The sequence below is a fragment of the Chrysemys picta genome, chromosome 14 (genome assembly GCF_011386835.1).
Source record: "Chrysemys picta bellii isolate R12L10 chromosome 14, ASM1138683v2, whole genome shotgun sequence".
NCBI lineage: Eukaryota > Metazoa > Chordata > Testudines > Emydidae > Chrysemys > Chrysemys picta.
In genome coordinates this window covers 19,939,148-19,966,144 of record NC_088804.1, presented here as the reverse complement: position 1 = coordinate 19,966,144, position 26,997 = coordinate 19,939,148, and positions in this window count along the sequence as shown.

The window sequence follows — 26,997 nt, the reverse complement described above, 5'->3', positions numbered from 1 at the left end:
TCCTCTTGGGGAACCAGGAGTTGTCTATGTCTGCATCCCTGTCTAGTGACAGATGTCTCAATAGGGCATTTTACCCAGCATCTGGCTGTTTCTTAGGTCCCTCCTATGCCCTTTGATTGGTGCTATACATTAGAGTACCTGCTCCCTGTACTGGGCAAAGTGAGCTGCTTATATACAGTCTGTTTTGCAATGAGGCCTACAAGTCCCAGGAACCCTCCTGGACGACAGTCCCAGTGTATTTTTTTGCAGGAGTTGCCAATTTTGGTTGGATGTATTCCTGGAGGTTTCATCACAATACAATCTTTAATTAAAGATTAATCTGTAATTCCTGGAGACTCCAGGAGAATCCTGAAGGATTGTTAACCCTACTTGTTGCAGGAACTAGGGTTGCCCCCTGGGATCTTAATTTTTTTTTTAAGGTAGGCTGTCCTGGGATATGTGTAAGTATGCTCAGTACACATTGCCAGCTGTGCAGTTTTATGCAGGGTGGATAAAAATCAATGATTTAAAAAAAATTGAGTTTTTTTATTTAAATCGATTTTTTTGATAAAATGTTTGTGTGACAACAGAAGAAGGGAACGTCTTCCTTACAGAAACAATTGATACATCAGAAAATGCACACACAGCAGAATACTTACAAGAAGTAGCAGTAAAAGCTATTAACAAACAGTGGAAAATAAATTCAAATGTCTAGTACGCAGTTTGGTCACAGACAATGCTGCAAATGTATCCAAGATTAGAAGAAATTTAGAAGAGCGTGGAGAGAGTCCCAAGTTAATAACATATGGTCGCAGTGCTCATTTTGATGCACCTCCTAGCCAAAGACTTCAGTGTTCCAGAAATAAAGGCTAATGTTGTTGAAATTGCAAAATACTTCCATAACAACCACTTTGCAGCAGCTGCTCTGAAAAAAGTGGGAGGAACCAAGCTAACTCTCCCACAAGATGTGCGATGGAACTCAGTAGTGGACTATTTTGAGCACTATATCAAGAACTGATCTAATCTGATGACAGTTTGTGAACAAAATCATGAAAAAAATAGATGGCACTGTCTTAGCCAAAGTTCTCAACATTGGGCTTAAGAGAAATGTTGAACATATGCTGAGTATCCTGAAGCCTATTTCTGTAGTCTTGAACAAAATGCAGGGAAATAGCTGTTTTATTGCTGACGTTGTTGAAGTTTGGAAGGAACTGAGTGAGATCTTAAAAAGAGAAATATGCAAAGACAAAGTTAAATTACAAGCATTAAAAAAACTAATGGGACAAGCACAATCTCAAGCTCATTTTCTTGCAGATATTCTCAATATTTGGTACCAGGGTCAAACCTTAACTGCTGAAGAAGAGGAGTTGGCTATGCCATGGACATCCAGGAATAATCCCTCCATAATGCCAACTATTATAAACTTCAGAGCTAAGGGCGAACCATTCAAGAAATATATGTTTGCTGATGATGTTTTAAAGTCCCACCAGTGAACTGGTGGAAAGTCACTTAATCACTTGGATTCAGAGACTGTTTTGAAGTCTCAACATCAGTAGCTTCTTCTGCTGGTGTAGAAAGAATATTTTCTTCCTTTGGACTAGTTCATTCCAAATTGAGAAATGGTTTGGGACCTGAAAAAGCAGGAAAGCTTGTTTTTCTTTTCCAGAGTATGAACAAACAGGAAAATGAAGGTGAAGACGACTGAGTTAGCTGCAGAAGCCAATATTTTAAGTTTCTCATGTTGACCTGGCTGACATAGTCGATTTAATTTTTTTTTAAATATTTCATTTAACTATTTTAGTTAAAAACAATTTTAATAAAAACAAACCTGATTTAAAAAAACTTGAATGTTTAACTAAATTCAAAAATTCATATGCTTGTTTTGTTAAAATATTATATGTTTGCTGTTGAAGAAAAAATCCAGAATACCTAACGTTGTTGTTTCAGTTAAATAAAACAATTTAAATGTTTGCCTGGTGATGTTCTCCTCCTAATACAGCATGGCAAGAAAATCCTTCAAATATTAATGATTAACCTGTTGAATTGGAGATAGTTCACCTCCCAATGGCTTCATAAATATCTGCTTCAATTACCTTTGGTAAATGAAATAACCAAACAATCATTCATTTTCTGATATAGCTGTAAAACTAATTTGAAAAGTTTTCAAAATAAATCACTTCAAAAATGTATAGTGTGTACCTTCTAAAAATGAAACCTACATCTCTTTCTCAGTTGTGAAGAATATGTATTAAGGTTATAACAACAAACAAGAATGCACTTTTATGTAGAAATCCATGATTAAATAGAGTCTTCCTGACTAGTGATTTAAATCAAATCCACCCTGGTTTTATGGGCTCAGGATCATCCTGGATGTTTAGGTTTTTTGTATCTCAGAAGTGGCAACCCTAGCAGGAACATGGTAGTGCTGGACTGTAAGCCTGCCCTAAAAAGCCAGTTACAAAACTCCAAAAGAGACCATATTGACTCTGTAGTCCTCCTCTCCTGTATACGCTCTGACTCAGCCCAAAAAGTTGACTCCTTGAAGTAGCCTATTTGAAATCCTGGAAGGGTGGGCAGAGCCCACAAGAACAAAATGCCTGACCCCTCAAATAGAGGAGAGGATGCAGATCAAGAATCAGCTAAACATGGGAGACAACAAATGTTTAAAATAGGAGGCTCCTTGGAGTAGTGTGTAGAGCAAGCAGACTGATGCTCTCTCCTCCTAACCACACTCCACCCTCAGGGTCTCTTATTCAAAGACAAAGGTTTGCCCAAAGTACTATATTATTTCAAAAGGTATGTTTGTGGCTAGGGGGAAAGGGAAGTGAGGGCAAGCTATGATTGCCTGAAAGTATTCAATTCTAATAGTGAAATAAATTCTGAGTGGCTTCATAAAGCATCAGGAATTGATGGGAAGCTAAAGACGTAATAAAAGAAAAATGATCTAAACAAAAAAAAATTTTACTTGTAAATTATTTTGGACACTAAAGTCAACTACCACACTCTGTAAAAGAGAGTGCAGAATCTGGAAGCTGTGACAAGTGTTTCTACACAAATCAGAAAGTGACAGATGTAGATGCTTATTTCTAAATCCTTCTGGAATATAAAGGAATGGGCATTGTTTTCCTGCTGAGCAATAGCTTAATTGACTCCTTGATGCTCCGCTAGTCTCTGTTATAGAAAAATATGGAACACAAAGAAAAGTGCAACTTTGTTCAAGCATAAAATAAACTAAAGGGATCTTTTCTTCTGGCACAACTATACTGCATATTGATGAGTTTACTCTGGAAAGGTAAGCTTGGACAGCATTTCAGTGGTTTCAGTTTATGCACCTTTAGAGATGTCTTGCAAACTGTAATAATGTAATAAATACAAGATTCCATGGCCTATTTTCCTCCTAATTTAACTCATTTTTTTCATATGTGAAGGGGTGGGTATGAGGGAGGACAAGAAAAAGATTCACATGGAAGTTGGTAAGGCATCTAGATGTTCTCTTTCACCTCTCCAAATCCAACAGTGTGCGGACTGTTAGGTCATAAGAGTTGGATAAGTTACCAAACAGTAACATGGAGAAAGGGGAATGAGTGTGAGTGACTACATAAAAATATCATGCAGTATAGCTGTGTAACATTACATTGAATACAGCTGTGTGGCCCAGGGATATTAAAAAGGCAAGGTGGGTAAGGTAATATCTTTTAGTGGACCAACTTCTGTTGGTGAGAGAGACAAGCTTTCAAGCTTACATAAAAGAACCCTTGTCTGTGTCTCACCAATAGAAGTTGGTCCACTGAAAGATATTACATCACCCACTTTCTCTCTCTCATTACACTGGATAGTTACCCCAAGAGGAGTTCAGAGCTTATTTAAAAAATTTTTTTAGCAAGTATAAAACATTTACACTTCCAGGATTGAATAAGAGATGGGCTCACTCAATAAAATGTGCTGCTTCTCCTGAAGTAGAACTTAGAGATGGTGCTTCTTTCTTTCTTTCTTTCTTTCTTTCTTTCTTTCTTGTTATTGGTTGATACTTTTTTTCCCCTGGATCATTCTTGTTAACTAGAAAAATGCGACCCAGCAATCTAATGGTGCAACCTATATTTTTGACTATTCCTATTAAGAACTATGCTGTACTGCCTGAAAACTAGTTCGATTTCATTTCATGCTTAGTTGCTTTCAGATTTTAATAAAGAGCCCATAATATCATTATATTCAGCAAGGAAGTTTAAGAAGCTTGAGGAAAAGTATACAAAAGAACAAAGATGAATTCTATTCAATGGACTGTTCCCTTTTGCTAGTATGCTAATGAAAAATGACAGCCTTACTTGAAATTTCAGTCCCTTGTGTCCTTTTTACTTTAAAACACTAATTTAGTTCATAGTTGAATGTTTCTGTAACTCTGTACCGTTTGTCTTATAGAAGACAATGAAAGGTGCTTATAATTGTATGCATGGGATAGAAAGCATTTAGCTTTTAATAAATAACAGTACACAATAGAATATGACAAATGTGGGTGTTCAGGCAATCTTATATAATACTTGCTTATGAATCCTTATCTATTTATCTAGGATACTTATATGGCTTGCATTACCATTGTATTGAACTGCTGCATGATCCTTAATGTATTTATCCTCACAATACCCCTGTGAGGTAGAGAAGTGTTGTTATCCCATTTTTACAGAAGGGAAAGGGAGGCCCGGAAACGCTAAGTGACTTGCGCAAGGTCATGCAGGAAGTATGGTACAGCAAGGACTAGAATGTGTGTCTCCCAGTTCCCAAGCCCTAACTAATAAACCATTCTTCCTCTCGTTATCCAACTAGAATGCAGTGAGATTACCTGAGCTGCCTGTGGTATGCTGATCTTGAAATGCTGTTCTAGAAATAAAAGTCCTGATTTGTGTCAGAGTCCATGCTACAGGTGTAGTATGTTGTATTAAGCCTTTAGACCCCAGTCCGGCAAATGCTTATGCATTAACTTTAAAGTGCTTAACTTTACATATGTGAATAGTTCCACTGATTTCTGTGGGGCTACTTAAGTTAAACACATGCATAAATGTTTACAGCGTCAGGATCTTAGTGCCATTCAACGTACTGTACCAAAAGAGCACTGTGGATGGATACCGTAATTTATATGTAGAAATAAACGGAATGCCTTTAAAAGCCATGAGCTTAGGAGCACTGTAGCATAAGGATTTGTGTTATACAGTAAACATGGTATTTCCATAGAACATCCAGCTCTCAGAACGGAGGCATGTATTGTATCCAGGTGGGGAGAAGTAATGGGGACTCCATCAATAAATTTGAGCCTGAGAACATCTGCCACAGAAAATCACTTGGTTTAAGGATTGTATGCTTTCTGATCTTTACTTGTAAATGCTCATCTATCCAGTTGTATGTTGTTTTCCCAAAGCAGTGAAAAACTCGATGAGAAGGCAGGTACCAATACTGGAACACCAGCTTTGCCTGTTTGTTGCAATCCCAGATCTGCATCCCTCCCTTTCCAGGCACTTTGCTGTCTACTGAGAGAAAACTGCTGCTCACCAGGGAAATGTTCAGCTGCCAGAACCATGTTGCAGCTCATACAACTTATCACTTGACTTGCATCCCCCAACTCTTCTGTGCCAGCAAGTTTAATTTATATGAAATGAAAAACCAGTTTTTACTGGCAAACCTTACTGTCCACTAATGGTGAAAATCCAAAGCTCCTCTGCCCAATGTTTGTGTGGGGATTTTTTAGCATTGAAAGGTTGTGTGGGTGTGTGTGGGTGTGTGTTGTAAAAGGAAAAAACAGAGAGCTGCAGTAAGATCGGTGAGTTTTTCCTGATGCATCTAGCATATTTATTACTGAAAAATCTTTATTTTTGCAAATTAGTAAAATTCCCTATTTATTTGTTTCAAAATGAAGGCCCAATTCTTCTTTCACTGCATTCAGTGTTGTGAAGTCCCACTGAAGTCTAAGATTTGTCTCTTGCTTCGTTAGGAATAGGACCTGGCCCTGCCTGTTATAATCTCAATGAGACTCAGGGAAATTCACATTGCATTCCATAGACATTTTAGTTCAGTTACAATCATTCAGTCATAAAGAGCTAAAGACTGGAACGGGGCCTTGCTTTATATTTTGTTGTGGCATCAAAGGAGAGGATAAGGAAACATGACTTTCACCAAGCATACCTGTCTTCCCCTTATAGGAAAGAGAGATGCTATGTGTACCCTGCCCCCAGGAAGGGGCTGACAACTGTGCCTCATTAGGGAAATAGACTTTTAAATGAAAATGTTTGCTCTGAGAGGACTATGGTTCCAAGTGGGATCAGGCTATGCCAGGATTCTAGGCCAAGAGGACATTTCCCCACAAAGTCGGGGCCTGACTGCTTAGAGAGTGAGAATCCACTATCAGCTATAGGACTGCTGGTATAGAGTCCCCTGAGTGTTCAGGAATGTTCATGACTAGGGCCCTACCAAATTCACCGCCATGGAAAAATGCATCACAGACGATGAAATCTGGTCTCCTCCTGTGAAATCTGGTATTTTGTGTGCTTTTACAGATTTAATGGGGGAGATCAGCATTTCTCAAATTGGGGGTCTTGACCCAAAAGGGAGTTGCAGGGGGGTCACAAGGTTATTTTAAGGCGGTTGCAGTATTGCAACCCTTACTTCTGCACTGACTTCAGAGCTAGGTGGCTGGAGAGCAGTGGCTGTTGGCTGGGCACCCAGCTCTGAAGGCAGTGCCCTGCCAGCAGCAGCACAGAAGTAAGGGTGGCAACACGATACCATGCCACCCTTACTTCTGCACTGCTGTCTTCAGAGCTGGGTGGCTGGATAGTGGCAGCTGCGGACTGAGGGCCCAGCTCTGCAGGTAGCAGCACAGAAGTAAGTGTGGCAATACCATACCATTCTTACTTCTGCTATGCTGCTGGAGATGGCTCTACCTTCAGAGCTGGGCTCCCGGCCTGCAGCCATTCCTCTCCATCTGCCTTTCTCTTAAGGCAGTGCTGCTGCAGTAGCGCAGGAGTTAGGGCAGTAGTACTGCAAACCCTCCCACCCACTCACACACACAATACCCCTGCACAATTCCTTTTGGGTCAGGACCCCTACAATCACAACACCTTGAAATTTCAGATTTAAATAGCTGAAATCTTGAAATTCACAATTTTTAAAATCCTATGACGGTGAAATGGACCAAAATGGACCATGAATTTGGTAGGGCCCTATTTATGACTTAACATCTGTTTGGTATCATTCCATACATATAATTGTGCTGTGCCTGGGTGTGAACTATGTATCAGATGCACCCAGAGACTGTGATGGGGCTGCCACCCAGCTTTTATCCCATAATAATTCATTATAGCAATTCCATCAGCCTATGATGGATATTTAAAGTAACAGTTGTCTTATACAAAGTATCTGACACTATGGGTAATTCAGTATACTTTCTAACTAAATGCAAATATTATCATAATTTCTCCTCCTTCTAATCATTTCCCACTCATTTTCTTCACTTCTGCTTTTCTTTCTTTGTTTTGTTTTTATTTTTGTTTTTGTTTTTTAAATCCATATTACTGCTGCTTTCAGACCATCTGTCTCCTGGGCCTGGAGTCTGTTCTTCCAAAAATACCACTTCCCATCAGTGCATGATTTATGATCTTATGAAGGGGAGATAGTGATTTCAGGACTGCAGGACCAGTGTCAACACAGACACCCCAATGAAATATTCCAATATAAATAAAAATATTTGCATACCATGACAACTGGCATAATAGATTTTAAAAAATATCTGCAATGACTTATTCACACAGAGCCTTAATGGAAAGCTAGGCAACAGTAATAATGTCTTTTTGTGGCCACCCTCACTCATCAGTGTTAGCATTTTTGCTTAGCTTGCTTTACAGTGTCCAGGAATCACATGTGCGCAGTTGGGTTTATCTGACTGTGCAAAGCAGTAGCTCTCATCCCTGCTGGTGTGCTTCTCAGAATGGTATGACAGGGTGATTAGCCAGATGGGAGCCTACGCAGATGCATACTTAGAGCTCCCACTGAAGTCTGTAGTTGCTGTACAAGAGCTTCAATCTAAGGATAGAATTAAGCCTTTTCTATGAAGCATGTATTTTATAGTTTTGTTTTTTCCTTATTTATTTTTAAAGTTAAACTCTGTCCATATCATCCCCTTGCTATAGCCAAGTAAGATGACTTGATGTAAGAGGCTCAATGGGAGGGAATCCATCAAGGTCAAAGGTTACAAAAGTCTCCTTTACTCGTTCCCCTCCACCCTACAAATGCCAATAACCTCTGTATTCATGGAGCAGATGATCTACTGGCCCCACCGTCACTGCTCTTTGTCTTAGCATTCTAAAAACCAGCGAGGCCCGTTGGAGCTGGGCTCTATATACCCAAGTGGACCGGAACCTCTCACTAAATCTTATCTGCCCTTATTCAGGGGAATCACACTTGTTCTGCTTGTGCTGTATCTGGGGCCCTTGTCGTCATGGAGTAGGTGGCAGGATTTAGCACCTTTACAGTAGTAAATATTTCTGAAGCTTCTTTGATCGGCGCCTTGCTCATAAACATGACCCTCACGTCAGGATCAGCTGTTGCTTTCATTGGCATTTCTCCTACATCGTACATGCTCTGTTTTTTCAATTTCACTTTTATTAAATCAGCAGCATATGGTTTGTAAGGTCCCGGTAAAGAGCTACTGCACAGTGCAGCTGTGGCAACATCACCTGTCAATAGTCCTTTAATTACATTCCTTCTAAATCCGGAGATATTTAAATATAATGCTAAATTTAGGTGTTTGGAGTCAGTAATCCAAGTCCTTCCTATTCATTCAGTTGTCTGAGTTTGTTTTACAGTGTGCAGTCTGATCTCGTAAATAACCATAGAGGTCTAACAACATTGAATAAATGCTAGTTAGATAAGGAGCAGGTGTGGGATTTTATTATTTATACAGTGTGCTAGGGGCTTTACAAAGAAAAGACCATTGGGCCAGAGTCTCAGCTGGTTTAAATTGGCATACTCCATTGACTTCAGTACCACTGTACTGGTTTACACCAGTTGAGGATTTGACCCACTGTCCCTGCCTCAGAATTTACAGTCTAAGGGCCTGATCCAGCAAAAACTGTTGGGCATAGAGTTTGCCTCCATGAGTAGTCCGGTTGAAGGTGTTAACATGGGACTAAGGGTTCAAAAAGCATTACGTCTGATCCAGAGAGACTTTTTCGCATGCAATAGCCTGATGGCTAAGTTACTAGCTTGTGGAAGGGCTATGCTCAAGAGTGATTTGGTATGAAAAACTGCTTTGAATACATGAGAGCTGGGATTTGAACGTAGGTATCCTACATCCCAGGCCAGTACCCTAACTTCTAGGAGAGACATGTGCGTGCATGCATGCTCTTTTTCTCAGGTGTATTGATACCTTTTCCCAAATGGAAAATGGACATTTCAGCAGCATTCTGTTTTTTTTTTTTTCTTTTTAATCCATTGTATTTTTACAAGGCTTTGGAAGAAATTAACATTACCAAATTTATCTCCGAAAAAAATTGATCACAAAGATTATGTAACTCACTCTTTCATTTAATCTTCTTATTACCTTTTTTTTTCCTTAGATGAACTTCTCCTTTAGAGAAGCCCCTAGATACTATGTGTTAAGCAATATCTGCTACTTGTGGGAACAAAACTTTATTCCTCAATAGGGTTGCCAGGTGTCTGGTTTTCAACCAGAACTCCTGGTCGAAAAGGGACCCTGGGCACTCCAGTCAGCACTGCCGACCGGGGCATTAACAGTCCAGTCGGCAGCGCAGCAGGGGGCCGTGGCTAAGGCAGGCTCTCTGCCTGCCCTAGCTCCATGTGGCTCCCAGAAGTGGCTGCCAGGTCCCTGAAATGCAGCCCCTAGACACATGGATGGCCAGGGAGGCTCCGCATGCTACCCCCACCCTTAGTGCCGGCTCTTCAGCTCCCATTGCCTGTGAATTGTGACCAAAGGGAGCTGCCGGGCTGGCATCTGTGGGCACGAGGGCAGCATGTGGAGCCTCCCTGGCCGCCCATGTGTCTAGGGACTGCACTGCAAGGACCTGGTGGCTGCTTCCTGGTAGCCGTGGTAAGCGCCGCTGGGACCCTGCATCCCCTCCCACACCCCAATCCCCTGTCTGAGCCCGGAGTCCCCTCCTGCACCTAAACTCCCTCCCGGAGCCTGCACCCCCACCAACACCCAGCCCTAAGCCCCCTCCTTCATCCCAAACCCCTCATCCCCGGCCCCACCTCAGAGCCCACACCCTCAGCCGGAGTCCTCACTCCCCGCACCTCAATACCCTGCCCCAGCCCAGAGCCCTCTCCTGTACCCTAAACCCCTCATCTCCAGCCCCACCCCCGAGCCTGCACCTCCAGCCCAAAGCCCATACCTCCTTCTGCATAGGGTTACCATTCGTCCGGATTTACCCGGACATGTCCTCCTTTTCGCGCTAAAAATAGCGTCCGGGGGGAATTTGTAAAGCACTCACAATGTCCGGGATTTCCCCCTCCCCCGGCAGAGCGAGCGGCTGGGAGGGCTGCAGAAAAATCCCGGGCTGGACTCCTGAGCAGCTGTAGAGGAGCCGGAGCCGCCCTGCATTCTGAGTTGGCCTCTCCTGCAACCCGGTCCAGCAGCACTGTGCAGGGCCAGGGACCGGGTTTTGTTGTGCAGGGCCAGGGACCGGGTTTTGTTGTGCTGGGGAGCGCAGCCACGTGTCTGGCTCGGCTCGCACAGAGCCCAACACCCTGTTCTGAGCAGCAGGGTAAGGGGGACCGGGGGCAGGAAGGTTCTGGAGGGGGCAGTCAAGAAACGGGGGGGGGGCTTTTGGGGGGGGTGGAGAAAGTTTTGGGCAGTCAGGGTACAGGTAGGGGGTAGGGTCCTGGGGGGCAGTTGGGGGGGGTCTTAGGAGGGGGCAGTTAGGGGACAAGGAACAGGGAGGCTTAGGGGTGGGGTTCTGGAGGGCAGTTAGGAGCAGAGGTCCCAGGAAGGGGCAGTCAGGGGACAAGGAGCTGGGGGGTGGGGAGCTGGGAGTTCTGGGGGGGGCTGTCAGGGGGCAGGAGTGGGGAGAGGGATCGGAGCAGTCAGGGGACAGGGAGCAGAGAGGTTTAGATGGGTTGGGAGTTCTGGGGGGGGGCTGTCAGGGGGCAGGAGTGGGGAGAGGGATCGGAGCAGTCAGGGGGACAGGGAGCAGAGAGGTTTAGATGGGTTGGGAGTTCTGGGGGGGGCTGTCAAGGGGGCAGGAGTGAGGAGAGGGATTGGAGCAGTCAGGGGACAGGGAGCAGAGAGGTTTAGATGGGTTGGGAGTTCTGGGGGGGGCTGTCAGGGGGCAGGAGTGCGGAGAGGGATCGGAGCAGTCAGGGGACAGGGAGCAGAGGGGTTTAGATGGGTTGGGAGTTCGGGGGGGGCTGTCAGGGGGTGGGGAGTGGTTGGATGGGGCGTGGGAGTCCCAGGGGTCTGTCTGGGGGTGGGGGTGTGGATAAGGGTTGGGGCAGTCAGGGGACAAGAGGCAGGGAGGCTTAGATAGGGAGTGGAGTCCTGGGGGGCAGTTAGGGGCAGGGGTCCCAGGAGGGGGCAGTCAGGGGACAAGGAACGGGGGGAGGGTTGGGGGTTCTGGGGGGGCGGGAAGTGGGAGGGGCAGGGGCGGGGCTAGGGCGGGGCTCCTCCCGTCCTCTTTTTTGCTTGCTGAAATATGGTAACCCTACTTCTGCATCCCAAGCCCCTGCCCCAGCCCAGTGAAAGTGAGTGAGGGGTGGGGAAAAGTGAGCAACGGAGGGAGAGGGATGGAGTGAGCGGGGGTGGGGCCTCGAAAAAGGGGCAGAGCATGGGCGGGGCCTCGGAGAAGGGGCAGGGCATGGGATGGGGTAGGGGTGTTTGGTTTTGTGTGATTAGAAAGTTGGCAACCCTATTCCTCAACCCAGCTACTGTGCTTCAATACTGTTGCTTTAGTGCTCACCTCTGTGCTTGGACTTGCGTCACATACTCTGCTTTCAAATAGCAACTTATACTTGTGTTTCTAAGTGCATACTAGTGTTTCTAGTTAGATAAAATCACTTTTATTGAAGGAGGTTACTTGGTGGCAGTGATAAAATCTTAGATCTTTTCAAGAGAAGAAACTTTGAGAGGCAGATTCTCAACAGATATAAATTGTTGTATTCTGCATGGAAGTAGTGGAGCTATGTTTATTTACATCAACTCAGAATCTGTGCCTTAGCTTTTATGGCATATCTAAACATTATTCTGTTCAAACTACTTATTTCATTAAATTGAATAGAATAAGTCTGCTTGCAGAAGGAAGCTGTGTGGCTTCTGTGTTTGGAAACCAATATAGTATTCAGAGTGAAGAAGGGAATTATAAAGGTTTAATTTAAACACAAAGCCTTTGCGTCTGAACACAAATGCAGAATATGACAATAATGGAGAAATCAAGCAAGATTTTTGTTCACTCAGTCAAAGTTTGCGCCAAATGAATAAGAGAATGATCAAAGTGAAGCCTGGTTTTTAAGCTTGGAGAATGAAATTCCTAAAAGTATAGAAATGTGAATAAATTAAAATTCCCCATAAATGTGTATTGGGGATATTTTTCAGTTTGAAACAACTTGCCATTTAAAATAGATAGCAAGTGCTTATTTTTAAAAAAATCTTGAAATTAAAATGACACAAGGTATCATCTACTATAGAGCTTGTTAGTGAGGAGGTATTTCTGTACTAGAAGGAATTAAAAACAGGGTCAGGCCCCCAGGTGGTGTAAATCAGCATCAGTGGAACTATGGTAGGGCTATGTCACCAGATCATTACACTTCTCTATAACAGATCATCAAAGAAGAAATCCTAAAACTATGAACTTCTAATGTCGCTCTGTATATATAGTTCTATGAGAAACAGCTTCTGAGATACTGCAATAATAAATTACTGTTTAAAGGTGTATCTGTCTGCAGAAGACAAAAAATCGTTTCAAATGTTTAGTATGTGGGTGATGACAAAATTATAAAATAGAAATCTTGAGTTTTGCATGATCTAAAATGATGACGGGTCAGATTCTCAGTTGGTGTAAATCAGCATTGCTGCAGTGGCATCAGTGGAGCTATACTTGCTTACACCAATTGTTTTTAATTACTTCAAGTACTGGAATATCTCCTTACTAAGAGATCTGACTAAGGGACATGTACTGAGCCCTTGTTATTGCCATAGAGGTAAAGTTGTTGCAGGGGAAACAAACAAATAAATAAATATATATATATATATATTAGGTCAACAAAATGTATATAGGTATACAACAGTGGAAAAAATATTACAAAATGCTACACCTACGTTAAGTAGCAGAAAAATATAATATACTATATTTGAGAAATAGTGTTTGCTTTGATGATTGACTGTCATCATACATACACAGAAAGGGGTAGAGTTAAGTTTGCGGAAGCAACCTTTACATTGGTATTTCCTGATTTTGCATGTTTTAACAATGCAACTGTAAAGTTTTATTAATGTAGGCATTTTTGTATGGAATTAATATATATTATACATATACATATTACATTATGGAATATATCAGGGAACTATTTTTGAGAAATTATAAAAGATATACTTTGACTTCTTGAGAATCTGCAGTTATATTATAAAAGTGTCCCAGAGGATCCAACCACTTCAGCCACACCATCAGGGGCTCATTCACCTGCACATCTACTAATGTGATATATGCCATCATGTGCCAGCAATGCCCCTCTGCCATGTATATTGGCCAAACCGGAGAGTCCCAATGTAAAAGAATAAATGGACACAAATCGACATCAGGAATGGTAACATACAAAAGCCAGTAGGAGAACACTTCAGTCTTCCTGGACATTCTATAACAGATTTAAAAGTAGCTATACTTGAACAAAAAAAACTTCAGAAACAGACTTCAAAGAGAAACAGCAGAACTAAAATTCATTTGCAAATTTAACACCATTAACTTGGGCCTCAATAGGGACTGGGGGTGGCTGGCTCATTACAAAAGTAGCTTTGCCTCTCCTGGAATTGACACCTCCTCATCTATTATGGAGTGGACTACATCCACCCTGATTTATTTGGCCCTGTCAACACTGGTTCTCCATTTGTGAGGTAACTCCCTTCTCTTTATGTGTCAGTATATAATGCCTGCATCTGTAATTTTCACTCCATGCATCTGAAGAAGTGTTTTTTTACCCACCAAAGCTTATGCCCAAATAAATCTCTTTAAGGTGCCACCGGACTCCTTGTTATTATAAAAGTGGAAAGTTTTTATTGCTTTCCAAGTAGCAAAAAGGGCACTATTTTTAATAAAATCTCCATAGAATGAACCTTATCATGCATGAAATATATATTATTTACAAACTTTAGAAGATAATTTTTTTCTCTAGGAAATCATGAGTATCTTCATTGCAATTCACATTATTGTCAGAAATTATGTTACTGTTCACTGGGTACTTGTTTTTATCATATTCCTTTTTCATTAAATATTCAAGTTTGGCAAGGCACGAAGGCAAATGTCATTTCAGTAGCTAATGTTGTCAGATGTTAGAGAAGTGGCTGAAGCAAATTCATATAAACTGCATCATTAATGTCCTTTCTCTTTTGATAACCAAAAAGCAAAGTTTAGTGCAAGAGTCAGGCTTTGCAAATTCAGCCTCTCCGGATAATTCTAATTAGCAGTGATAATTAGGTACAGATGGTTTAGAGATGGGAGATGGCAGTGGTCGTCTTTTCAGGGTTGTGCAAGATGTCATCTACTTTTTCCATCCTACAGAAATGCTTTGAGGGCCTGAGCCAAAGCCAATTGATATCAGTGGAAAGATTTCCCTTGACTTCAGAAGGCTTGGCTCAAGCCCTAAATTCTGTCATTATCCATAGTAATATTTTTCTGTACAACATGGAGGAAATAATATGTAGCATTGCATCTTCAAAGCATGTGAGAATATTAAGAGCTAGATTCTGCTGCCCAGAGTGTAGGTGCTACTCAAGGTGAGTATGGTTTATGGAATCTAGTCCTTATTAATTAAAGGCTCAGTCTGCCCCACTTACTCACACTGAGTAGATGCTATTCCCTAGTCCTAGTCCTCAGTGATTCCCAGAATAGCACCAAAATCCTAGAATCTGACTATAACTGACTAGTCACCAGACTATTACTGAAATTCTAGAGTCAGACTTTCAGATATATAACCAGTCAATTTTAAATATATCTGTATATTATGTAGTAGAAAACACTGACAACTGTGTCTGATGGTATTTCCTATGTATCAGATCTCAGTTGATGTGTACCTTCTCATAAAAGCGTAAGGAATTAAAAGAAAAACAAGAATGAACAGTTTTATCTGAATGGAGTATGCGTGTGCTTCTGTTACAGGGATTTATGGGCTATGTATGAAAATAGGATTCAGTTAGGAACATAACACAGCCAATTTCTTAAATCCACTAAACCAGACTGACATTTGTTGGGAAGGTACGATTAAAATATATGAAATGATATGAAAGAAGTCTGCCTCTGCCAGAGCAACAAAAATACATTATCTATCTATCAGATAAGGCAAACTGAACTCAAATTATTGGGTTATCAATAACGTATTTGCAAATATGTACCTAACTTGTGCATGCAGTTACTGAGACTGCAGGTGCACTTTTGCACACGCAATTATGCATGCTTCTCTTATACTGAGACCCCAAATGTCCATCCTTTATGTAAACAGTTTTCAGCTTTTATCTTTAGAATTTAAGACCTAGTGTAAAGAGAACATATCCATTATACACAATGAGCTAAGATATTTGGGGTCTTTTCTCACATTAATCAGATCAGGTTAAGAAAAAGACTGACACTCCCCCCTTCCCCCCCCCCCAAAAAGTATTCCATGAGTTATGTCAGCTGGTAGTGAAAGAGTGGTAATTAAACGCGTTCTTTCTGATCGTAAAGTCCATTTGCAATAAGGCATCCTGTAAACACTTTGCATATGCTTCATTTTACACACTATGAGTAGCGCCCCCTGAAGTCAGTGGGGCTACTCGCAATGTGTAAAGTTAAGTGTGTGAGTAAGTCTGTGGGATCAGGCACTAAAGGTGTTACTTAGCTGGTCAAAACAGCTGTTAGGAGAATTATATACAAAATCAGATTCCATTCTCACTTACACATGTGTTAATTAGGACTAACTCCATTGTCAATGGAGTAATGGGTATAAATGACTGGAGAATAAGGCTCACAGTATCATTCCCTGTGTTCAATGAGTAAAATATCTATTGAAGTCAGGAGTCAGGTGATATCTTCACTTGGAAAAGTATCTAAAAATGTATCTGAGCTTGGAGTTTCCATAAAAAATGGAAAATAAATTCTTCTCTGAATAGCCTGACTCCATTCTACCCCCTGGGCACAACTGTAAAATGCAAAACTGTGAAGTAACTGCTCTACTAACGCACTTTAAATATTTTTGTCGGAACTTGTAGGAAAGCTGAGAAGTCCTCTACTCTGTCATTAAGAAGCATCTACATAAATCTGTGCCAAATGAAAAGCTTTTTAAAGGGAGGCAATTAATATTATACTGTAGAGTGTATCATTCCCCTGTATATAAGTCACCGGGAGGGGATGTAGGCTTTTTGTGGATTTTATATCTGTTTGGAAAGACTGATCTAGGTTGGAAAAGCATCAAGGTTAGAAGAACTGTTTCATATCTTTATAGTTTTTACTATCATATATTTACTATATATAAAATTCACATTGAAAATAATTTGAAAATATTTATTCATAAGTAACTGATGTTTTTTTTTTAAATTAACTGCAGTTGAATTTTAGCCTGATCAAATGTGTAAACTTCCTAGCAACTTTATACCTAAAATATAGTATACGTTTTTAATACTAGGATACCTGTCAAGGCAGAAATTTATTTTACAGTAATGTGGTATTCTTCAATAGAAGTCACCCTGCAGGACAGATATAATATTAAGTCTTTCTCAAAAACTTCCAGAGAATACTTTTCCAATTTCAGTGGACCAATTAAAATAATGAAAGGCCCCTCAACACATGCACTGTATTTCATGGGCCAAATTCTGCTTTCAGTTACACCTGTGTAAAACAGGTGTAAATGAGTGGAGAATCTATGTCTCTGTATCATTCCCTTTGCCCTGGTCTACACAACAGGGTTAAGTCGAATTTAGCCACATTAAGTCGATTTTATAATGGATGCGTCTACACAAGCAACCCCATTCCATCAACTTAAAGGACTCTTAAAATCAACTTTTGTACTTCTCCCCGATGAGGGGAGTAGTGCTAAAATCGACATTGCTGAGTCGAATCTGGGGTAGTGCGGATGCATATTGACGTTATTGGCCTCTGGGAGCTATCCCAGAGTGCTCCAATGTGACCGCTCTGGACAGCACTTTCAACTCTGATGCACTAGCCAGGTACACAGGAAAAGCTCCGGGAACTTTTGAATTCCATTTCCTGTTTGGTCAGCGTGGCGAGCTCAGCAGCACAGGTGACCATGCAGTCCCCCCCAGAATCGCAAACGAGCTCCAGCATGGAGCGAATGGGAGACGCTGGATCTGATTGCTGTATGGGGAGAAGAATCTGTGCAGGCAGAACTCCGATCAAAAAATCTATATGCCAAAATCGCACAGGGCATGATGGACAGAGGCTACAACAGGGGACACACAGCATGTGCCGCGTGAAAGTCAAGGAGCTCAGGCTAGCCTACCAAAAGACAAAGGAGGCAAATGGTCGCTCTGGGTCAGAGCCCCATACATGCCACTTCTATGAACAGCTGCCTGGCATTCTAGGGGGGGGACCCTACCACTACCCCACCACTGTCGGTGGACACCTGCAAGGGGGGAGTCTCACGCAACATGGAGGAGGATTTTGTGGATGAGGAAGAGGAGGAGGAGGAGAATGCACAGCAGGCAAGCGGTGAATCCGTTCTCCCCGACAGCCAGTACCTTTTCATCACCCTAGAGCCAATACCCTCCCAAGGCGGGATCCCCGACCCTGAAGGCAGAGAAGGCACCTCTGGTGAGTGCACATTTGTAACTACAGTACAGGGTTTAAAAAGCAATAGTGTTTAATGTTTGATTTGCCCTGAAGACTTGGGATGCATTCATGGCCAATACAGCTACTGGAAAAGTCTGTTAACGTGTCTGGGGATGGAGCAGGAATCCTCTAGGGACATCTCTATGAAGTTCTCCTGGAGGTACTCTGAAAGCCTTCACAGAAGGTTTATGGGGAGGGCTGCCATATTTCGTCCTCCACAGTAGGACACTTTATCACACCAAGTCAGTAGCAAGTAGTCTGGAATCATTGCAGCACAAAGCATGGCAGCGAATGGTCCTGGGTTTTGATTGCATTCAAGCAACATTCGGTCTATATCTTTCTGTGTTAGCCTCAGCAGAGTGATATCATTCAAGGTCACCTGGTTGAAATAGGGGAATTTTTGTAAGGGAACAGTAAAAGGATCCCGTTCATGCTGGGCTGTTTGCGCTTGGCTAAAAGGGGTCATCCCTGAGAATAGCCACGTGGCGGGGGAGGGGTGAAGGGATCATCCCAAATAGCCACACAGAGGGGTGGGGGGAGGTGTGTGCTGCACATCCACCCGAAAACCGCAGCCCCTCCTTTTAAATGGCAAACCCAATCGGCATTGCTTGCTATGGGAAAGAAGAGCGCTGCAGTTTGAAAACATTCCCACATGTTATCAAGGCATTAGAAGCCAAACCCACGTACCCTTTGGCTTACCATGGCTGCCTGGAAACCGAATTCTGTTGCCCAGGCGTCTGTGATGTGTCACCATACCGGCAGGTGCTCAATATAAAAGGCAAAATGCGACCTTGTACCTAAAGCACATGTGCTGTCTGCTGTGAATGGCTGATTCACTGTGAAAGAGTCTCCCTTTTGCTCTCAGAAATGTTTCATCTTAAATTTTACTCTCCCTTTTTATCCCCCCGCAGGTGCAAATGTTTCTATGCTCCCCCTATCATCTCTGTCCCTGAGGTTATCGCAGATTAGAAAGCTAAAAAAACACACTCGCAATGCCATGTTTTCCGAGCTCCTGCAGTCCTCTCGCACTGATAGGGCACAGCTGAATGCATGGAGGCATTCAGTGGCAGAGTCCAGGAAAGCATTAAGTGAGCGCGATGGGAAGAGGCTGGATGCAATGCTGAGGCTAATTGGGGAGCAAACGGACATGCTCAGGCATCTGGTGGAACTGCAGGAAAGCCAACAAGAGCACAGACTGCCGCTGCATCCACTGTACAACCGCCTGCCCTCCTCCCCAAGTTACATATCCTCCTCACCCAAGAACACGGGGGGAGAGGGGGTGAGGCTCCGGGCACCCAGCCACTCAACTTCAGAGCAACAGAAGGCTGTCATTCAAACAGTTTTGATTTGTAGTGTGGCTACAATAAGCAATGTGGCCTTGTCCTTCCCTCCTCCCCCACTCCACCCTACTCCACCTATCAGTTATCTTATCAGTTATCTCGCTTATTTTAAATTAATAAAGGAAGAATGCATGGTTTCAAAACAATAGTGACTTTATTTCCTTTGCCAGCTGTGATCAAAGGGGGGAGGGTGGTTGGCTTACAGGATATTAAAATCAACAAAGGGGGCAGGTTTGCATCAAGGAGAAATGTACACAACTGGCCAGTCATTAAACTGGTTTTCAAAGCCTCTCTGGTGTGCAGCGTCCCTACCTGTGCTCTTCTAATCGTCCTGGTGTCTGGCTGTTCAAAGTTGGCAGCCAGGCAATTTGCCTCAACCTCCCACCCTGCCGTAAACGTATCCCCCTTACTCTCACAGATATTATGGAACACACAGCAAGCAGTAATAACAATGGAAATATTGGTTGCGCTGAGGTCTAACCTAGTCAGCAAACAGCACCAACGAGCTTTTAAAGGTCCAAAGGCACATTCTACCACCATTCTGCACTTGCTCAGCCTATAGTTGAACTGCTCCTTACTACTGTCCAGGCTGCCTGTGTATGGCTTCATGAGCCATGGGAGCAAGGGGGAGGCTGGGTCTCCAAGGATAATTATTGGCATTTCAACATCCCCAACTGTAATTTTCTGGTCTGGGAAGTAAGTCCCTACTTGCAGCTGCTCAAACGCATCCTAAAGATGCGAGCGTCATGCACCTTTCCCAGCCATCCCATGTTGATGTCCGTGAAACGTCCCTTGTGATCCACCAGTGCTTGCAGCACCATTGAGAAGTACCCCTTGCGGTTTATGTACTGGTTGGCAAGGGGTCCGGTGCCAAGATAGGGATATGCGTTCCGTCTATCGCCCCACCACAGTTAGGGAAACCCATTGCAGCAGCACCATCCACTATGATCTACACATTTCCCAGAGTCACTACCCTTGATAGCAGAACGTCAGTGACTGCATTGGCTACTTGAATCACAGCAGTCCCGACAGTTGATTTTCCCACTCCAAATTGATTCTCGACTGACCGGTAGCTGTCTGGCGTTGCAAGCTTCCACAGGGCTATCGCCACTCGCTTCTCAACTGTCAGGGCAGCTCTCGTCTTGGTATTCCTGCGCTTCAGGGTGGGGGAAAGCAACTCATAGAGTTCTAGGAAAGTGGCCTTACACATGCGAAAGTTTCGCAGACACTGGGAATCATCCCATACCTGCAACACTATGCGGTCCCACCAGTCTGTGTTTGTTTGCCGGGCCCAGAATCGGCATTCCACTGTACCAACCAGCCCCACTGCTGCCATGATGTCCCAATTGCCACAGCCCGTGCTTTCAGGAACATCTGTGACCATGTCCTCCTCACAATCATCCTCATGCTGCCATCTCTTAGCCAGGTTCTGCACATACTGCAGTATAATGCACGAGGTGTTTACAATGCTCGCAACAGCAGCAGTGAGCTGAGCGGGCTCCATGCTTGCCGTGCATGCTATGGCGTCTGCACGGGTAACCCAGGAGAAAAGGTGCGAAATGACTGTCTGCAGTTGCTTTCACAGAGGGAGGAGAGAGGGGAGACTGATGACATGTACCCAAAACCACCTACAACAATGTTTTTGCCCCATCAGGCATTGGCAGCTTAACCCAGAATTCCAATGGGCAATGGAGACTGTGGGAACTGTGGGATAGCTTTCCACAGTGCACCGCTCCGTGAGTCGATGCTAGCCACGGTAGTGAGGACGCACTCCGCTGACTTAATGCGCTTAGTGGGGACATATACAATCGACTGTATAAAATCGATTTCTAAAAATCAACTTCTATAAATTCGACCTAATTTCATAGTGTAGACATACCCTTTATTTAAAAATGGAGTAACTCCATTGGCTTTGTATGACTGTAACCAAAGTGCAGTCCTTGTATTTAGGAGCCATTCATTATTTTAATTGCTTTCAATATCTCTTCTCTTTTTATCTCAGCTGCTCTGTGATTCTAGGGGAAAACCATCTTCTCCAATCATTCTGTTTTCTTCCTTTCACTAACTAGTAAATTACTATCATCTCTTAGGTTGTGGACAGGACAAAACCAGTGGAATTACTCCAGATGTACACTGTTGTAACACTATTTGACAGAGTGTATGAAAGCCCTTTTTGAGAAAACCAGCATCTTTAGGGTAGTTTCGTGTATGAGCAAGCGTTGTTCTTATTGTGAGTGCTTTAGTAACAGGATACTACTACAGAAGTTGCAACTCTGTTATTAATGGGGCTGATTGCTGAACAAGAAAAAAAAAACACATTATCATAATTTCTCACTCCTATCTTCCCCAAGACAAAATATATTGCTACTTGCCATGCCCTGTACAAGGAAATTTATTTAAATGTTTGTTTATCAACTGTCATATGAAGGATATGTTGATGTGAGGATGTCCTTCTATGCAGGAGATAGCAGCACAGCCGTACTTCTAGTATCTCTCACTGACCTAAAAAACTTGAGCCCTGCCCCACACACATCCAAGCTTCTGTTCAGGGTGACTCAGAGGCATACCACAAACGCTGTCATTTTATAGAGCTTTCTCCCATAAAACAGGATGAATAAAACCCTATTAAAATAATTAAATAGATTAAACTTTATAATATCTGATCAATTGGGTTTAATTTTTTTATTTCTCTTTATAGCTGAAACTGTCGTGGCCTGGGGAGCAATGTTTGGCAGAGTCTGTTACTTTACGGGCCAATCCTGCAACTCTCATGAATAGACCCAGTGGGCCAGATACAGTGTAGATGAGAGAACTGCAGCTCCATTGAAGACTAGGATTGGGTTATTTGACTTTCCTAGAATAATAGATACAAGTAAGGGCTGGTAGGAGTGGGACCAAAGTGTGGAGACTGTTTTTAGCCCAGACTGCATCTGCTCTCTGCTTATCATTGGGGGGAGGGATAGCTCAGTGGTTTGAGCATTGGCTTACTAAACCCAGGATTGTGAGTTCAGTCCTCAAGGGGGCCACTTAGGGATCTAGGGCAAAATCAGTACTTGGTCCTGCTAGGGAAGGCAGGGGGCTGGACTTGATGACCTTTCAACATCCCTTCCAGTTCTAGGGGATAGGATATCTCTATTTATTTATCCTTTTCTGTAGAACTGAGCGAATAATTGATCTTTTTTTCAAGTTCGATGAAAAAATGGCTTTGAGTTTATCCAAAACAGAATTTTGTCAGTTTTTGTTGCTGAAACAAGAAACTGAAGAAATTTTGTTTCAGGTTGAACAAAACATTTAATTAAACCTGAAATGTATTTTTCTTTTCCTTTCCTTTTTGTTTTCTTTTTCAGGTGTGGTTTTTAAATAAATCTAGCTAAATTTATAAATGAAACATAGTTTTGAAATGAAAAGTCAATGTTTTTGTTTTAAAAAAAAGTCACCATAATTTTTTTTTACTTTTTCTAATTTTTTTTATTCAACTCAAATATGCAAATAGTTTCAATTGATCCAAAACTGCAGTTTTCAGTAAATAAACTATTTGTCCAAAAAACTTTCACCCAGCTCTACTCTGAAGTCCTTGTCTACACAAAAGAGTTGCACCAATTTAATTTAAATTGTTTTTTAAAGCAATTTAATTAAACTGGTGAAAACCCCTGTGTGGACACTCTTATTTCATTGCTCAGTTTTCACTGTGCTTTTATCTTGTGATAGCTCATGTCCATTCATTACTCTGAGGTAAAAAAATAACCTTTTTAGAAGTGTAGACAAGTCCTTAGACTCCAGTACCAACATGTATCCACTCTTTCTGATGTGGGCAGGGCAGGCCGGACCTGTTCTTCTGACACTGACATGTCTCCATCATAGCAGCAAAGAAGATCAACCAGATTTCTTGTTTAAAATTATAATTTAACTAGGGTTACCATATCTAATAAATAAAAAAAGAGGACCCTCCACGGGCCCTGGCCCCGCCCATTTCCCCACCCATAGCCCCGCCCTAACTCCGCCCCCTCCTCCCTCCCACTCCCAGCCACGGTTTGCCGGGCAGCCCCCAGACCCTGCACCCCCGGACGGCGCTTCCCCAGCGCAGCTGGAGCCCAGGAGGGGAAGCGCAGGGTCTGGAGGCTGCCCGGCAAACCGTGAAGCCAGTAGTGCTCGGGCTTTGGGCAGTCCCTATGCCTCTGGACCCTGCGCCCCCAGCCGGGCACTTCCCCTCCCGGGCTCCGGCGGCGCAGGGTCCGGAGGCACAGGGGTTGCCCGAAGCCGGTAGCGCTCGGGCAGCCCGGCTCTTAAACAGAGCCGAGCTGCCCGAGCGCTACCGGCTTCGGGCAGCCCCCCCTGCTTCCGGACCCCGAGCCGCGGGCCAGGCACTTCCCTTCCCGGGCTCCAGCTGAGCTGCTCCACTACTCCCCTCTCAGACTTTAAAAGCCGAGCTGCCCGAGCCAGCGCTACCAGCTTCGGGCAGCCCCCCTTGCCTCCGGACCCCGAGTTGCCGGAGCAGAGCAGCTGGAGCCGGGGAGGAGAAGTGCCTGGCCGGCGGCTCGGGGTCCGGAGGCAGGGGGGGCTGCCCGAAGCCGGTAGCGCTGGCTCTGGCAGCTCGGCTTTTAAAGTCTGAGAGGGGAGGAGCGGAGCAGCTCAGCTGAAGCCCGGGAAGGGAAGTGCCTGGCCCGCGGCTCGGGGTCCGGAGGCAGGGGGGGCTGCCCGAAGCCGGTAGCGCTGGCTCGGGCAGCTCGGCTCTTAAAGTCGGAGAGGGGAGGAGCGGAGCAGCTCAGCTGGAGCCCGGGAAGGGAAGTGCCTGGCCCGCGGCTCGGGGTCCGGATGCAGGGGGCGCTGCCCGAAGCCGGTAGTGCTGGCTCGGGCAGCTCGGCTCTTAAAGTCTGAGAGGGGAGGAGGGAGCAGAGCAGCTGCGGGAGGGGAAGTGCCCGGCCGGCATTTTCCCGGACATGTTTGGCTTTTCGGCAATTCCCCCCGGACGGGGGTTTGATTGCCGAAAAGCATCATGTCCGGGAAAAACCGGACGTATGGTAACCCTAAATTTAACATTTATGAAATGTCCTACGCATCCCCAGTGCTTTACAAATGCAGAGAGGCTTCGGGCAGATCCTCAGCTGGTCTGAATTTTCATAGCTCCACAAAGGAACTATGACCACTTACACCAGCAGGGGATTTACCCCTTTATGTCTGCCCTGGGGAGATCACAGGATAACAATTCAAACACATGATGATTAGGGGCTAAATGCTGAAAATGTAACTTAACAAATGCACCTCATCTCACGCAAGGTGTTGACATGACAAACACAATGCAAATGGTGTTATTGTTTTAAAATGTATCTTTGATAAAGACTTTGCTGCAGTTACATTCTGACAATGTTTAATCAGAAGTTTTGAACTCTCTGCTATTCCTTTCTCCTTGACTTCTGCTGCTTTCCTTCTCCTCTCAAACTCTGTCTTAAACAGTGAATCAATATACTGTTAGCTACTCCTCCTACCCACCCACCCGTCTTTTGTTGTCTTCCTTTTCTTTAAAGAACACTTTGTGCTGTTAGCTATTGTCTGTCTTCCAATATGTGGGCATGCTGCGGAGACAGTTTGGGATCGAATTTGTCTTAACTGAATTGTCTTGCCTTTGAGGTTTTGTGTGTGTGTGTGTATGTGTACATATATAATATTTTTTAAAAACTTATTACTTTGTCAGTTTCTGTGGCTTAACACTAGTATGTGGAAGATATTGATAATATGCATGCAGTGACAAAATGGTCTTGTCACAGGATATCTTAGCCAAGGAGATTTTTGCTACATGTTATTTTAAAAGATGGACTTCTCATTAGATATTCACATCGCATGTACTGTCACCTTTGGATCAAGACTGAAATTTGATTCTAGCTGCAGATAATTACTCTTGGACTAGCCAGGACCCTCAGATCAAAAGATCAGCACTCAAAACATATCAGATCCTCCTCCTCCTTCTCTATCACTCTCCTCAGCATTGTTGAGAACCCTTGGAAAATATGCTGAATTTCTCATCCATTAACATCTATACAGTTTCACATAAAAGTTTCTGTATAGATTAAAAATGCAGAAATGTTAAACATGTTAGTCCCTCTCCTAGAGTGAATAACAAGTGAGTCTGTGGGTTGGTTTGTTTGAGGCTACAAAAGGATGACATCTCCATCCTCAAGGTAGAGACAGTCGCAGTTTATGAGCTTGGTTAGGGATGAGGTTACTGTTTACAATCCAACATCATCATAAAGTTCTGGTGCATGATTACATGTTAGTTCTTATGAAAATATATCTACTTGTTCTTTCAAACCTGGTTTATTTTTTCTTTTTGGTTTACATGTGTTTGTATTACCCATTACTAGTGTAGATAAATTTGATCTTTTAATCTATTTTCCTCTAGCATATGGAAAATTTCATTAAAAAAAAGTCTCTGTATACTCAGTGTGTTGGCGGGGGGGAGGGAGCGTTAAGGAAGAAGTGTCTAAAGTAACTGCCTTCAAAGTGTGCTAGCCCGTATTATATGGGGATCCAGGGAAATGCCATTAATCTTGGAAAATGTAACAGCTTAAAAATAAGGGTTAATTTGGCAGGAGTTACAATCCAATTTATTTTATCCTGCACTAACTTTCATTGTGCAGCTGGCTGATTAGCTCTGGCCAAATTGTGCCTGAGAGGCATAATACTGCACAGTGGGCAATATTTCCATCTTTTCTGTGCTTCTCCTATCCTCCTTTGGGGTGACTTGCACTCCAAGGGGCACTGAAAGAGGGATCAGTCTTTGTATTCTGGAGAATGTGCACTCCTTTCACTCTTGTTACAGGGACCAGGCACCATCTGGGCCTTAGGAATTAGAGGATCTAAAATGCAATGTTGCTGATAAATCCTTAGATCATCCTAATTAGTCATGTTCTAAGTGTGAGATAATCAAACCCAGGGTCTTGCACACCTCCAGAGAGGGGGCAGGTACAGGAGGTGATTCTTTGTCACTTCATTATCACCACCACAGTTGTTAGGAGGCTCTGTCGATGTCTCCCAGTTGCTATAGAAACACTGTTCTTGCTTATCTTTGTTTCTCTGGTAACAATCCCCTACTTTCTGACTGCAGTCATGCTCTCTGTTGCTGTAATAGTCTCTAGTGTGGCTTAAGTTGTATGTTAATCGCTCATATTGGGTCATCCCATAGATTCATGCTTGTAGCTTCTTCCTTGTACTGTGGATTTTGGGGCTGCTTGTTTGGTGTTCTTTCAGAAGCTACTGAGACAAGAATAGGAAAACGTACCTTGGTACAGTTTACAGAGGAGTCTGGCAGTAAAGCTATTAAAAGATAGATTTCACAATCTATTGCTTCTTGTGATACGTGGGTCTAGGATTCACTTAGGAGAGAAGCCTGACTTGGGGCCAGAGAGTCTGGAAGCCTTTAAGGGAGTATTATGCTTGAGTTCTGGTTATTTGGGATTTCATGAGGAGGACATCCAGATGTATGTCCTGAGGTCATGCGACTCCTTGAGGAGAGCAGCCAAAATTGAGGCCATAGGGCTTGGGATTCTGTGAAGGGTGTTTCAAAAACATTTATTGAATTTAGCTGAATGTGAGGTTAATGGGATTATTGCTGGAAATAGGGATTGTTGTATATATTTGTAGATGGTTACATGGCTAGTTTGTTTTTC